The sequence below is a fragment of the Hermetia illucens genome, chromosome 2 (assembly GCF_905115235.1).
Source record: "Hermetia illucens chromosome 2, iHerIll2.2.curated.20191125, whole genome shotgun sequence".
Taxonomy (NCBI): domain Eukaryota; kingdom Metazoa; phylum Arthropoda; class Insecta; order Diptera; family Stratiomyidae; genus Hermetia; species Hermetia illucens.
This window is the reverse complement of record NC_051850.1, coordinates 26,146,981-26,159,007: the sequence shown is the minus strand read 5'-3', so window position 1 is coordinate 26,159,007 and position 12,027 is coordinate 26,146,981.

Genomic DNA, 12,027 nt, shown 5'->3' with positions numbered 1-12,027 from the left:
AAGTAAATCATTGGGAGACCCCTCCTCATATCGACCGATATGTCTTGTCAATACCATTGGTAAACTATTTGAACGAGTATTATACAACAGGCTGCTCGCTGTTGCGGAAAAGGAAGGAGGCCTATTCGACAAGCAATTCGGGTTTCGTAAGGGAAGATCAACCGTCGATGCAATCAACATGGAGATTGGCCTGGCTCGCGCATACAAGATGACAAATGCTGCGCATTTATGACATTCTATGTAAAAAATGCATTCAATACTGCAAAGTGGACGAAATTGGAGAGGCTCTAACCAAACTACAGGCTCCGAAGTACACTGTATGCATCGTTGTTGCAATTCTTCTAGGAAGAAGATTATATTGCGACTCTGACGATTGACTGAAATTATTCCCGATGACATGCGGCGTACCACAGGGGCTTGTCTCAGGTCCCTTGCTGTGGTTAATTATGTACAATGGAGTGTTGACGCTACGTCTTCCTAAAGGCGTGACAACCATTCGCTTTGCGGCCGATATCGGGGTGACAGTAGTTGCAAACGCTTAGACGAGATCGAGATCTACACAAATGAAGCGATATGGGAGATCAACTCCTGGTTGAAAAAGTTCGGTCTATCATTTGCTGAACATAAAACGAAACTAGTGCTAATCAGCAAAAGAAGGAAGGACACAACCGTGCAAATTAAAGTTGATGAACAAACAATTTACTACCAAGAGTCGCTTAAATATTTGGGAGTAATGATTGACAAAAGGTTCAACTTTAAAAAACACATTGAGTGCGCTGCAACTAAAGCGTCTTCCATCGCTGTAACGGTCTCGAGGATACTACCGAACATTGGTGGATCAAAGACAAAGTCAACGTCGTCTTATTTCAAGGTTAGTTAGTTCCGTGCTACTCTACGCAGCTCCAGTTTGAGCAACTGTTCTGGAAAGCAAATCAAACTGCAGAAAACTAGGAATGGCGTATCGACTAAGTGCACTCCGGGTATGCAGTGCGTATCGAACAACATCAGGAGAAGCAGCATATGTACTGGGTAACTAAGCTACGAGCTAACACAGTTTTTAAGTGGAGGTTATTTATGTTGTAATCAACGGTAATTGAGCTGAAAATGATTCATCAACAGTGAAGGCATGAAGAACTGCGAAGAAAGCAAAAAAGGGAGAGAACAATAATGAGCCGCAGTTAAGAAATGAGCCAGCCCCGCGATGCAATGCTTATAGGAGTCCCGTGTGTGGTTTTGTGAGGTTTTGAACCTTTCCACTTTCCAACGATGAAAAAAAAAGACAGACAGATGGACAGATGGACAGACAAACAGACAGACAGACAGTAAAACGATATAAATAAAGTTCTGTTTTACACAAAACCTTAAAAAAGGGGGTCAGAAGTGAGGGCATGTATTTTGCCTTCTAGGTGATGCGAAGGCGTAGTTTGTTTGAGTAATTTACAAGTATGCAGAGAATCTGTAATGATAGTAACTTCTCCTCACCCATCCTGAAAGCAACCTTGATAGTTTGAAGCATGGCAAGAAGTTCAGCGGCCAAAACCGAACTGACATCCAAGGAAAAACGTGAGACTTGCGTCCTATCCGGACCAATCACCGTACATTCAGACCCACCACGCATGCACGTAGCATCAAACGCCAGGACCAGAATACCCCTTGATTTGAGGCTCTCGACCTCCCTGCCACACGGGGCCGCCCCCCCTGGGTTCTGCCACAGGTGCCCCCCAAATCGTACGACCGGATAACCTGAATCTTATTAGAAATTGCATTGGGAATTACAGTGTCAAACAAGCTCCGGGACAATTCATAGATCGTGGAGAGACCATTTTCATTACCCGGTTTCTGAACCATCAAATGATAGGTTTTGGAATTTCTTTCCTTTAATTTAAGAAGTTCTTTGGCTGCCAGGAGGGAGCCTTCTGAAACGGAGAGAAGGCTCCTTGGCCGAAGCAAAAATCTGGTGCAATGGGGTGATTTTGGTCAACCCCAAGCTTCTTCCCAGAATACAAGCATATATTGAATTGAGCTTCTTTTCAAAGTATTTTGGCGGATTCATAGTGGACGTAGCGGTATACTCTATAGTGGGCCTGACCACAGATCTATGGAGATTGATGGCCATACGGGGTGTGAGACCCCAAGAAAAACCATGGGCAAGGGTAAGATTATTAATTTTAATGAACATTGAATTTTAATGTTACCCTGCTTCTCTTGAAGGATATAGACTGGCATTTGGTTATGTTGGGTTCTTAGCAAGAAGAATTGAGAACTCTTGGGCGCGTTCGAGAGAAGAATCCTCCGAAGAATTTTTGGCCCCCTATATGAGAATGGACGATTCCGTAGCCTACATAACCACGGAATCTATGAGCGATATTATGACCGTCCGGTTGTGGATAAAATTCGCCTCAATAGGTTATGGTGGGCGGGTCACTTAATCCGTATGGATGAGGTTGGTCCAGTCCGGAAAGTCTATGGTAGAAAAAGAAGACGAGGCAGACCCTGCCTAAGATGGAGCGATGGCGTAGGTCAGGATGTCAGACAGCTTTTAGGGATATCGAATTGGTGGACCTCGGTCTACACATTCGGAATATATATCGTGCATGCCTAGCACACGTTTATATTCCAATTAAATGGCGGGATGTGAAGGTGTTGTTTATTCCCAAACCAGGAAAACCCACCTACACAGACGCAAAAAGCTTTCAACCGATCAGCCTAACGTCCTTTCTGCTAAAAGGACTAGAAAGACTAGTAGATCGGTTCATAAGGGATACAAACATTTCTAAGTGGCCACTTCACCATAGGCAACACGCCTACCAGAAAGGCAAATCCACGGAGACAGCACTCCATGAACTTACGGAAAAATTGAAAAGACGATGTCCGAAAAAGAATACCCCTTAGGTGCATTCATGGACATCGAAGGTGCCTTCAATTATGCCTTATTCGCGGCAATTGGTGATGCGGCAAGACAGCATGGAATCGAACCGCTGCTAATCAGTTGGATCCTTCACAAGCTAGAGTGGAGAAAAATCCACATATCGGTCGGCCAGAAGTCTATTGAAGCAGGATGTCTCAGGGGCTGTCCACAGGTAGGGGTTCTTTCTCCACTGTTATGGCTCTTGGTAATGGAGACCCTGCTGTGGCTCCTGGAGGACAAAAAAGTCTTCGCGCAAGCATTTGCGGACGACCTAGCTGTAATAATTACCGGCAAGTTTGCGGACACAGTATGTGACCGCCTCAATGCAACTCTGCATGTAATCTACAGCTGGTACCTCCGCAATGGACTCACGGTGAACGCTAGGAAGACTGGACTAGTTATGTTCACTAGGAATGTCAGGTGGGGCAGCTATACGCTACCCAGCTTAGCAGGGGCGGAAATCCAGCTGGTACAAACAATCAAGTACTTAGGAGTACATTTCGACTCCAAGTTAACGTGGAAGCATTATATCCAGGAACAATATCAGAAATCCTGCAGATTGCTCTGGTGCTGTAGGAATGCGATAGGTAAGACCTGGAGACTTTCACCTAAATGGATATACTGGATGTATACATCCATAATAAAACCCATTTTGATGTATGCATGCATCGTCTGGTGGCCAAGACTGAACTTTGCTAACAGCAGGAAGCTGCTAACGCAGATTCAGAGACTTGGTTGCCTAAGTATTACTGGAGCAATGAGTACTACGCCAACTGCGGCACTTAAAGCTATCCTAAATTTACCCCCCATTCACTTGGAGGTGAAACGGAAAGCGGCCAACGACGCATATAGGCTCGATACCATTGGGGCGTGGAAAGGCGGCGAATCAAACGGTCATGCGTCTATCTGGAAATTCCTTGAAAAACATCCGGTAGCCCTGATGCCGACCGATCATATGGTTTCCAGATTCGTCTTTAAAAAGACATACACTGTCGTAATCACCGAAAGAGAAGAATGGTCGACAAGTGGCCATGAGTCTTTTCAGATTACAGACCTAATAATGTTCACCGACGGGTCAGTCATGGAGGATGGATCGGGAGCAGGGGTGTTCTCGGAGAATCCGATTATAGAACTGGCCCGACCCTTCGGAAAATTGGCGACCATATTCCAGGCGGATATATATGCCATTTCATTGGCAGCAGAAGAATGTCTGCGACAGAAATGGAGGGGTCGCACCATTCGAATCTGTTCCGACAGTCGGGCGGCATTATCAGCACTAAATAGCAACAACATATCAAGTCAGTTGGTAAGGAGTTGTCATCAGATGCTGCTGAAACTTGGCCGACTGAACGAAACATTCCTGATGTGGGCGCCGGAGCATTCTAACATTGCCGGTAATGAGGAGGCTGACAGACTGGCTCGCCGAGAGTCTGGATCCACAATGATGGGGCCAGAATCAGCTCTTGGAATCCGACCATCTACTGTCAAGTCTACTCTGAAGGGTGAAATTGCAAGAATTCACGCAACCGGGTGGAGAAATTTGGACTCTTGTCGGCAAGCGAAAATCCTTGTGAAGGAGCCTAGGGCCACTAAAGCGGCATTTTTGTTGTCCCTTAAGAAGTGGGACATGAAAACCCTAGTAGGGCTTTTGACGGGACACTGTCCCTTAAACTACCATATGGAAAAGATTGGGGTAGTGGTTTCGGCTGTGTGCAGCCAATGTGAGGAGGAGGAGTAGACGGCCCTGCACTTTTTATGCAGCTGCCAGGCATCATCAGATCTCAGACGAAGACACCTTGACAATGTTTACTTCAATGAAGAATCTGCACACTCTTTGCCTCTGGAGAATGTTCTAAGATTCGCTAAAGCCTGCGAACACCGTAGGCGGGAAGCGATTGAATAGGCAACTTACGGGGATAGTACAATGGGCCTGACAATGGCCTGAGTGCTCGGAGCTGCGGCTCCCCCCAGTTAACTAAGCTAAACTAACTGGTGGACCTCGGCGCAAAACCGGGATGTCTGGAGTTCCTTATTAAGGCAGGCTTAGACCGGATACCGGTTGTTGCGCCATTGATGATGATGATTTGGTTATGTTGATTGGTAGGCCCAATCTTCGGGATTCAGCAACAAAGGCATTTACCTGGCCTTGCTAACATTTGGAAGTCGACAACCAATCGTCCCCAGTGGCCAAAATGAGGAAATCGTCCGGATTTAATGCTGTCATTACAAAATGTAATGATGCAGAATACTCTGAGGAAGTTATCTTTACCCTGAATGTATTGAAAAATCTTCTGAAAAAAATCAAAAGATTCAGTTACCCTCTAAATATTGAGTTAGAATCTAATTTCCGGTGTTATTCTTTTGCTTGTATATACGGTGTCTAGATGCTATACTTTTATAGAAGCAAAATTGAATGGAAGTCTGCAATCAAAAAGTCTTATGTCAGTTATAGTACTCAGGTTTTAGAGGAGTCTTGACTTAAGTAACATTTCGTATACCGGATACCAGGTATACCAGGTTACAATGAAGACAACGGATGGTTCAAACATTTGACCAGTTGATCCCATATGGGTTCAGTTTCCTCATAGAAATGGTGGGGATGGCAATCTCTGCTCAACTGGTATAACCGGGCGTACTCACCACCACCTGGTATCTTCTAATTACCAGAGGGTGTAGCCTTTACACTATTTTTATACTTTGGGATGGACTGAAATACATTTGAGTAAGAGGGCGCCTAGAGAATAGATGCGTATGCCCATACGTGAATAAGATTGTCTAATTTGAAAAATAATTGCAAATGCTCCGATTCCCATTCATTCATAAAAAATAATGAGATTCATTTAAGGAACAAACTTCCCTAGGAATCCTTATTTTGATTGAATGCAGTCTTACTTCCATCCATCCAAGGTATAAAGCCCACAGACAAAACAAGCCAATATCAAACCTCACCCATCATCTCCCTGCACCAGCCAACAAGGAGAGTATCTCCTGAGGCACTGAAGATGACCGGAGAATGATTTTTTTCTTCTGGTGTCCCATCTGTTTCGCTAACTCCTCTACGCCTACGATAAGTACACTATAGCTCTATGGGGTGCTGGGAGCTTCGGTCATCCAGGAAGGATTTATTCACTGCGGGGATAGGGTGAAAGAGAGATGATTCTCGAGTTAACAACTTGTTCTTGCCGAGGTGAAGTGCTTAAATCAGAATTCTATTCCCCGCAAAAGTTCCCCGGGTTGAGCCATGAGTCCTGGAAAAAAAGGAATACGCCAAGGGGGTTGTGGGATACGTTGAAAGTGTTTTACGGTCGATTTTTCGGTCTTTTGCTGCTGTTATGTAGGAAGGCAATAAAGCGATAAACTTTTCACAGCATCACACAACCGGTCGACAGTACCATCATCATCAAAGCGAGGGTAAATTTATCGTACCAATTTTGTGTTTGTCGGGACGACGTAGGCGAGGTGATGTCCTTGCTGTGACAAGGCAAACCGCTTCATAACAATATTACGATTACGAGGAGACGAACTCGTATTTTGTGTTGTAATGGTTGGTAATTACATAACGTATTATTTATGCGAGGGGTAGTGGCGATTTGATTCCGGTTAAGTAGTTAGTAAGTGATAAGTTGATATGCTGCAATACTACTCCTGCTCACCGTTGGTAATTATTAATGATTGATTTTAATTAATTATTATGTTGTTGTGTTATAATAAATTTTTATGCGGTTCCGCCTGAACATGAATGGGCGAAACGTTCATAATTTCATGTGTGATTGATGATAGGTACAGTGGGGATGGAATAGGAATTTATTTTTTTAATAAAACCAATTTCAGGGTTCGGCTGCGTCTGTGGGGATACGACCATCCACCAATGCCACATTGTTCTTTGGAATTTTAATATTTCTTACGTATGAATGATAGGAGCGTAGCATTGAGATATTTCCCCCCCTAATATGTTTATATGATAAGGGTTAGACAGTAATTGCAGGGAGTAGTACCGAAATGCACAGTAAATAAAGAACTGTAAACTGTTGGGTTAGAGGTTGCTCAAATGACCATGATAAATTTTTGTTGGTTTCTTCACAAGTATATGACGTGGAAAGGGAAATTGAATCGTTGAAAGGACCCGGAAGAAAAGGAGCCTACTCCTGGTGTGGAGAGTGTTTTGTTGGGATTTTCAAGTTAGGTGAATAGCAAGTGGCAGGAAATGTTCTTTTGTAGTCTTTGTGCTTGAGGTACGGCTTAACAACTTTGACCTGGCTATAGCTCGTGATATCGTTCGCATAGATATCTGGTTTGATTATAGTTATCTATGTCATCTCCTTGTAGATCATAGCATTAGTTATAAGTTTCATTGCCATTTATAACGAAAAAGAGTTTTTGAAGTCGAACTGAGACAATCACAAGGGCAAACGATATCTCATAATTGAATAAATCCCGAAAAGAGTCCGTGAAGATCAGCCAGCATTTAATCTTACTTGGCAGAAGTGTCGATCAACATGCGTTTGTTGCGCTTGTTCAGGAAAGTGGTCTGAATTATTAACAGCGCTATTCTGATACAGACATCAACAAGTAACTCCGCATGTCATGCAAATATTGAGTAAAGGAAGGCCGATTTGAGACAACGTATTTAGTACAATCCCCAGTACCAGAACTAGTGATTGGGGAAAGTGAGAGAAAACAGAGGTGGACGCCCAGCTTAGTTGGGATAACTTTGTCATACAGCATCCTACCTGACCACACCTCTTCATCAAGGGGATCTATTTCAATTGACTAGGTCCTCCAGGTTGGGGGTTCAGAGCGACGGGCCTACAACCCGGCATCCAACAAAAAAACCAAACGGACAGGATTGATACCACTGAAACGAATAAATGATTACATTCTTGGATCCTGGAATGTTAGATCACTAAAGAAATTTGGTGTTGCCAAAGACCTACTTCAATAGGCCTACAGGTACAAGGTGAGGGTTCTAGCAGTCCAGAATACCAATTGGAATGGTTGCGAAATGACCGACATTGGGTTCCACACAATCTTCAAAAATGGAAAGTTATCAGGGAAACGTCAGTTTGAAGTTGCTTTCATCGTGGGTAGGGACTTCAAAGTAAATGTTACCGACTTCAAACCCATACATGAAAAATTATGTGCGCTTCGCATCAAAGCAAAGTTTTTTAATATATGGCTTCTCAACTGAAAACATGTCGGGAAACTGGAAGCTGGATGGTTCAGGTATGAAAAACCATCCTATTAGTACCGAGCACGTAATGTAAGCAAATATTATGTGAGAATATACACTTTCGCGTGATACTGATATTCAAAGTCTTGAATTTGTACAGAAGCGGCAACTTTGACCTATTGTAACTTTGTTAGTAACAGTGCGATTTCCACCAAATTTGGTAGGATCAAGCTCTATATTATAGGCTATGGTATATTGTGCATTTTGATTCTAGGATGAACTTAAGAGGGTTTTGCAGCCAATTACTAACAGTTATATTATAGTATGAGTAGTTTCTGTAAATGGGTCCTGTGAAAAAAATGATTATTTTCGACCTCCGGAACTTCCCACCTTTCCAGCAAATGTCACAACTACGGTTTCGGAAAATACTAACCGAGACCTTTCATTTGATACCCCACATGATTATATTTGGTGCAAAAAATTTACACTCTCCATTTGCATGTGTGTGGATCCCTTACATTCAACGTAGAACGATGCAACTCACTGTATGCGTGAGTGTTCAAAGTTCCCACCTTACCATCAAATTTAGTGTCATTCGCTATAACGGTTTCCGAGAAAAATGCGTGTAATAGACAGACAGAGAGAGTGGAGTGATTATCGTGGCACAAGATATTGAGGAGATTGAGGTCCTCACAAACTTGGCAATTTTTGAAATAAGGTCTTGACTGGAAGAAGGTGGTCTGACGCTCGCAGAGCATAAAACCGAATCACTAAGTGAAGGAAGCAAACATCGATAAAGGTCAGAATTGACGACATCTTGCGAACGAGGGTCGACGCCTCTGTGACGCATTATATGCACTCGGCGAGTCCTGTACCTATTGTCGGCAATTAGCACGAAATGAAGCGATTTTGTAGGGGCAAAAGAGATGGGATGTTTTAACTAAAGGACACAGGACTCATAGGATTATTTCACATGTCTCAAGTTGGAGCAAACGAAGGCACGGTGAAGTTAGTTACCACCCGACGCAGTTCCTAACCAAGCACGGAGGGTACCTTGCAAACCTTTATCGCTTCAGGCGTGACGGCTCTCCGTATTGCCCATTATGCGAGGTGATTCCGGAGGAGGCGGAGGTTCACCGCAATCAGAACGGAGGCGGGAAGTGATGCAGGGGCGCGGTTCTCACCCAAGAATATCGTGGATGAATTGTTAGCCTCTGAAAAAATTCGGAGTGTTGTAGAAAAATTAATGAAGACGAAAAACAATCTGTTGAAGAAGTAAGAGCTTCGGAAAAAAGTAGTAAATAACGATACAAGCAGCAGTTCATAACATATCCTGCCGCGCGATGTAATAGCGAAATGACAGCCCCGCGGGGTAAGCGAATGAGAAGGAGATAGTTTTAGTGAGCTTTTCAGCACAAAACCTTAAAAAAGATGATGAAGTCAAAAAGCAATTATACGTTACCCTGGAAGGATTATAGGACTCATTGCCTCCAAATGACGTTAAGATATTGCTCGGGCATTTCAACGCCAAGGTTGGGAACGAGGAGACACAGAATGGCCGGTGGGAACAACCTCATTATACTTGCAAGTAGCAGAAATTTAGTTATAAAATCGACATGGTTCCCACACAAGCGTATTCACAAAAGGACATAGGCGTTCCCTGATAGCATTATCTTTAACAAGACGGACCACGTTCTCATCACCAACAAATGGTCATCCAGCATCCTCGATGTAAGATTATATCGACGAGCAAACTGTGACTCCGACCACTACATGGTAAAAAGTATCAAAAGGTGCCAAATTCCAAAGACCCGCAGAATAAAAACTAACTCACTTAGAAAATTTTACGTGGGGAAGCTTTCACGGTTTGCCAAAAACGCGCTATCAAAAAAAGCAGAAGAAATGGTTGGATATGAATCACTTGACAAGAAAAATGAGACATACAGGCAACATATAGAACGAAACACAAGGACGAAGAGAAAAATTACGAAAATCGCCGAAGAACATCTAATAAAATATTAAGGTGAAAGAAGAGAAAACATTTTAACGATGAATTGAAGAAAATTAACGACAACATCCTCAGGAACAACAAAAGACTTGCCTACAAAGTAGTGTAGTGAGACGTGGATATCAATCCAAAACCACTCTTTGTAAAAAAAACCGAGCCATCATCGGATATGAAAGTGAATCGTGGGAGATGGTCGTCTTACTTCAAAGAACTCCCCAACCCTTCACACACAACTCAATCATAATCACAAGAACTATGTTCGAGCATAATGGGAACATCGAACCGCCTACATTGGAAGAAATAGAGACAGCGATCAAATCCCAAAAAATGAACAAGGCGCTGGACATAGCTGACATCCCCACTGAACTCATGAAGTCAGGCGGTCCATGGACCATGGAAACTTTCTATAATTCAGTTCTCTCCATCTGGAACCACGAAGAGATCCCGTAAGAGTGGAAAAAGGTGTGATATGCCCTATTCCCAAAAAAGGGTGACAAAAATGACATGTGACAATTGCAGAGGTATCTCACTACTTTGTACGTCCTATTAAATCTTCACAAAACTTTTAGAGAGAAGAATTAGACTCCATGCCGGTAAGATGATTGGTGAATACCAAGGAAGCCTTCGGACTAGAAGATCAACCATTGATCAGTTATTTACGGTCAAACAGTCAAAGCCGACGATATCCATAAAATATTTGTGGACTTCAAGTTGGCAACTGACAGTAATGATCGAAATGTACTGTACAAAGTAGTGTTTGACTTAGAAATTCCAGCAAAAGTGGGTTACCAAAATAACAATGTCCCACACGCAGCGCAGCCTGACAGATGCGTTTGAGACAAACGTCGGTTTAAAACAAGGAGATGGGTTGCACCTCTACTACTCAATTCGGCACTGGAGCAGATTCTACGAAAGATACCTGGGGGCATAAAGGGAACGCTAATCTAAAAATCCTACCAAATCGTCGCATATGTTGACGATAGCGCGATTTTTCACATCAGTAAGCAAAGGAGATTTTTATAAAGCTCGATAAAAAAGCAAACGAAGTTGGTCTGTGTATTAATGATAATAAGACAAAAATTATGATGCAAACCAGAAAAATGGTGCCCAATAGATAAGATATAACGATTGACAAATACAACCTAGAAAAGCGGACAACTGACGAAAAATGGAACTCGCAAATAGAACCTTCTACTCGGTCCTACCGATTTTAAAGGCTAGCTGCATACATAAGAAAGTAAAGCTCCGAGTAAACAAAAGTATAATAAGACCTGTGCTATGCTACGGATATGAAATATGGACCCTAACACAAACTGGTCAATACTTTCGAGAGAACTAATTTAATTTAATAATTTTGAAATCCCAAATTAATAAAACTTCGAAAGTTGCAATGGACTGACCACGTTCAGCGTATGGTCGGCATTCCGGTACCTAAAAGGGTATTCGAAGTGAGGCCAAAAGAACAAAGACCAGTGGGAAAACCCTGAAAACGTTGAGCATATTCTGTGGGTAATGACAGCGCATCATTGCGCAGATTTCAAAATTGAAGGACGCGATCGATTGGTTGAGATGGTTGGAGGAAATTAGACCAAGGCTCAAAATAGGCTGTAGTGCCTCGACTACGAAGGTTTGCAGCTAAAATTCGTACTGCTAATAAGTAAAATTGAAAATTGCTTCAGGGGATGTGATAGATTACTTACAAGGATCCATTTGTCCCCATTTACCATGATCCTGAAGCAAATTTCAAAGCTTCTAGTTCTAATTAGATATTCTCACTAACCGGAACATGGAATGCTGGATAACATCACAAGAATTAATCCTAAATTAACTAGCATCAATTGCTCTCTCCCTACCGCACCAGTACCATATCCTTCATATTTGCATCTGTAAATTAATTTGGGTACAAATATGACCAAGTTTTAATCAAGCTAATTTTCACTT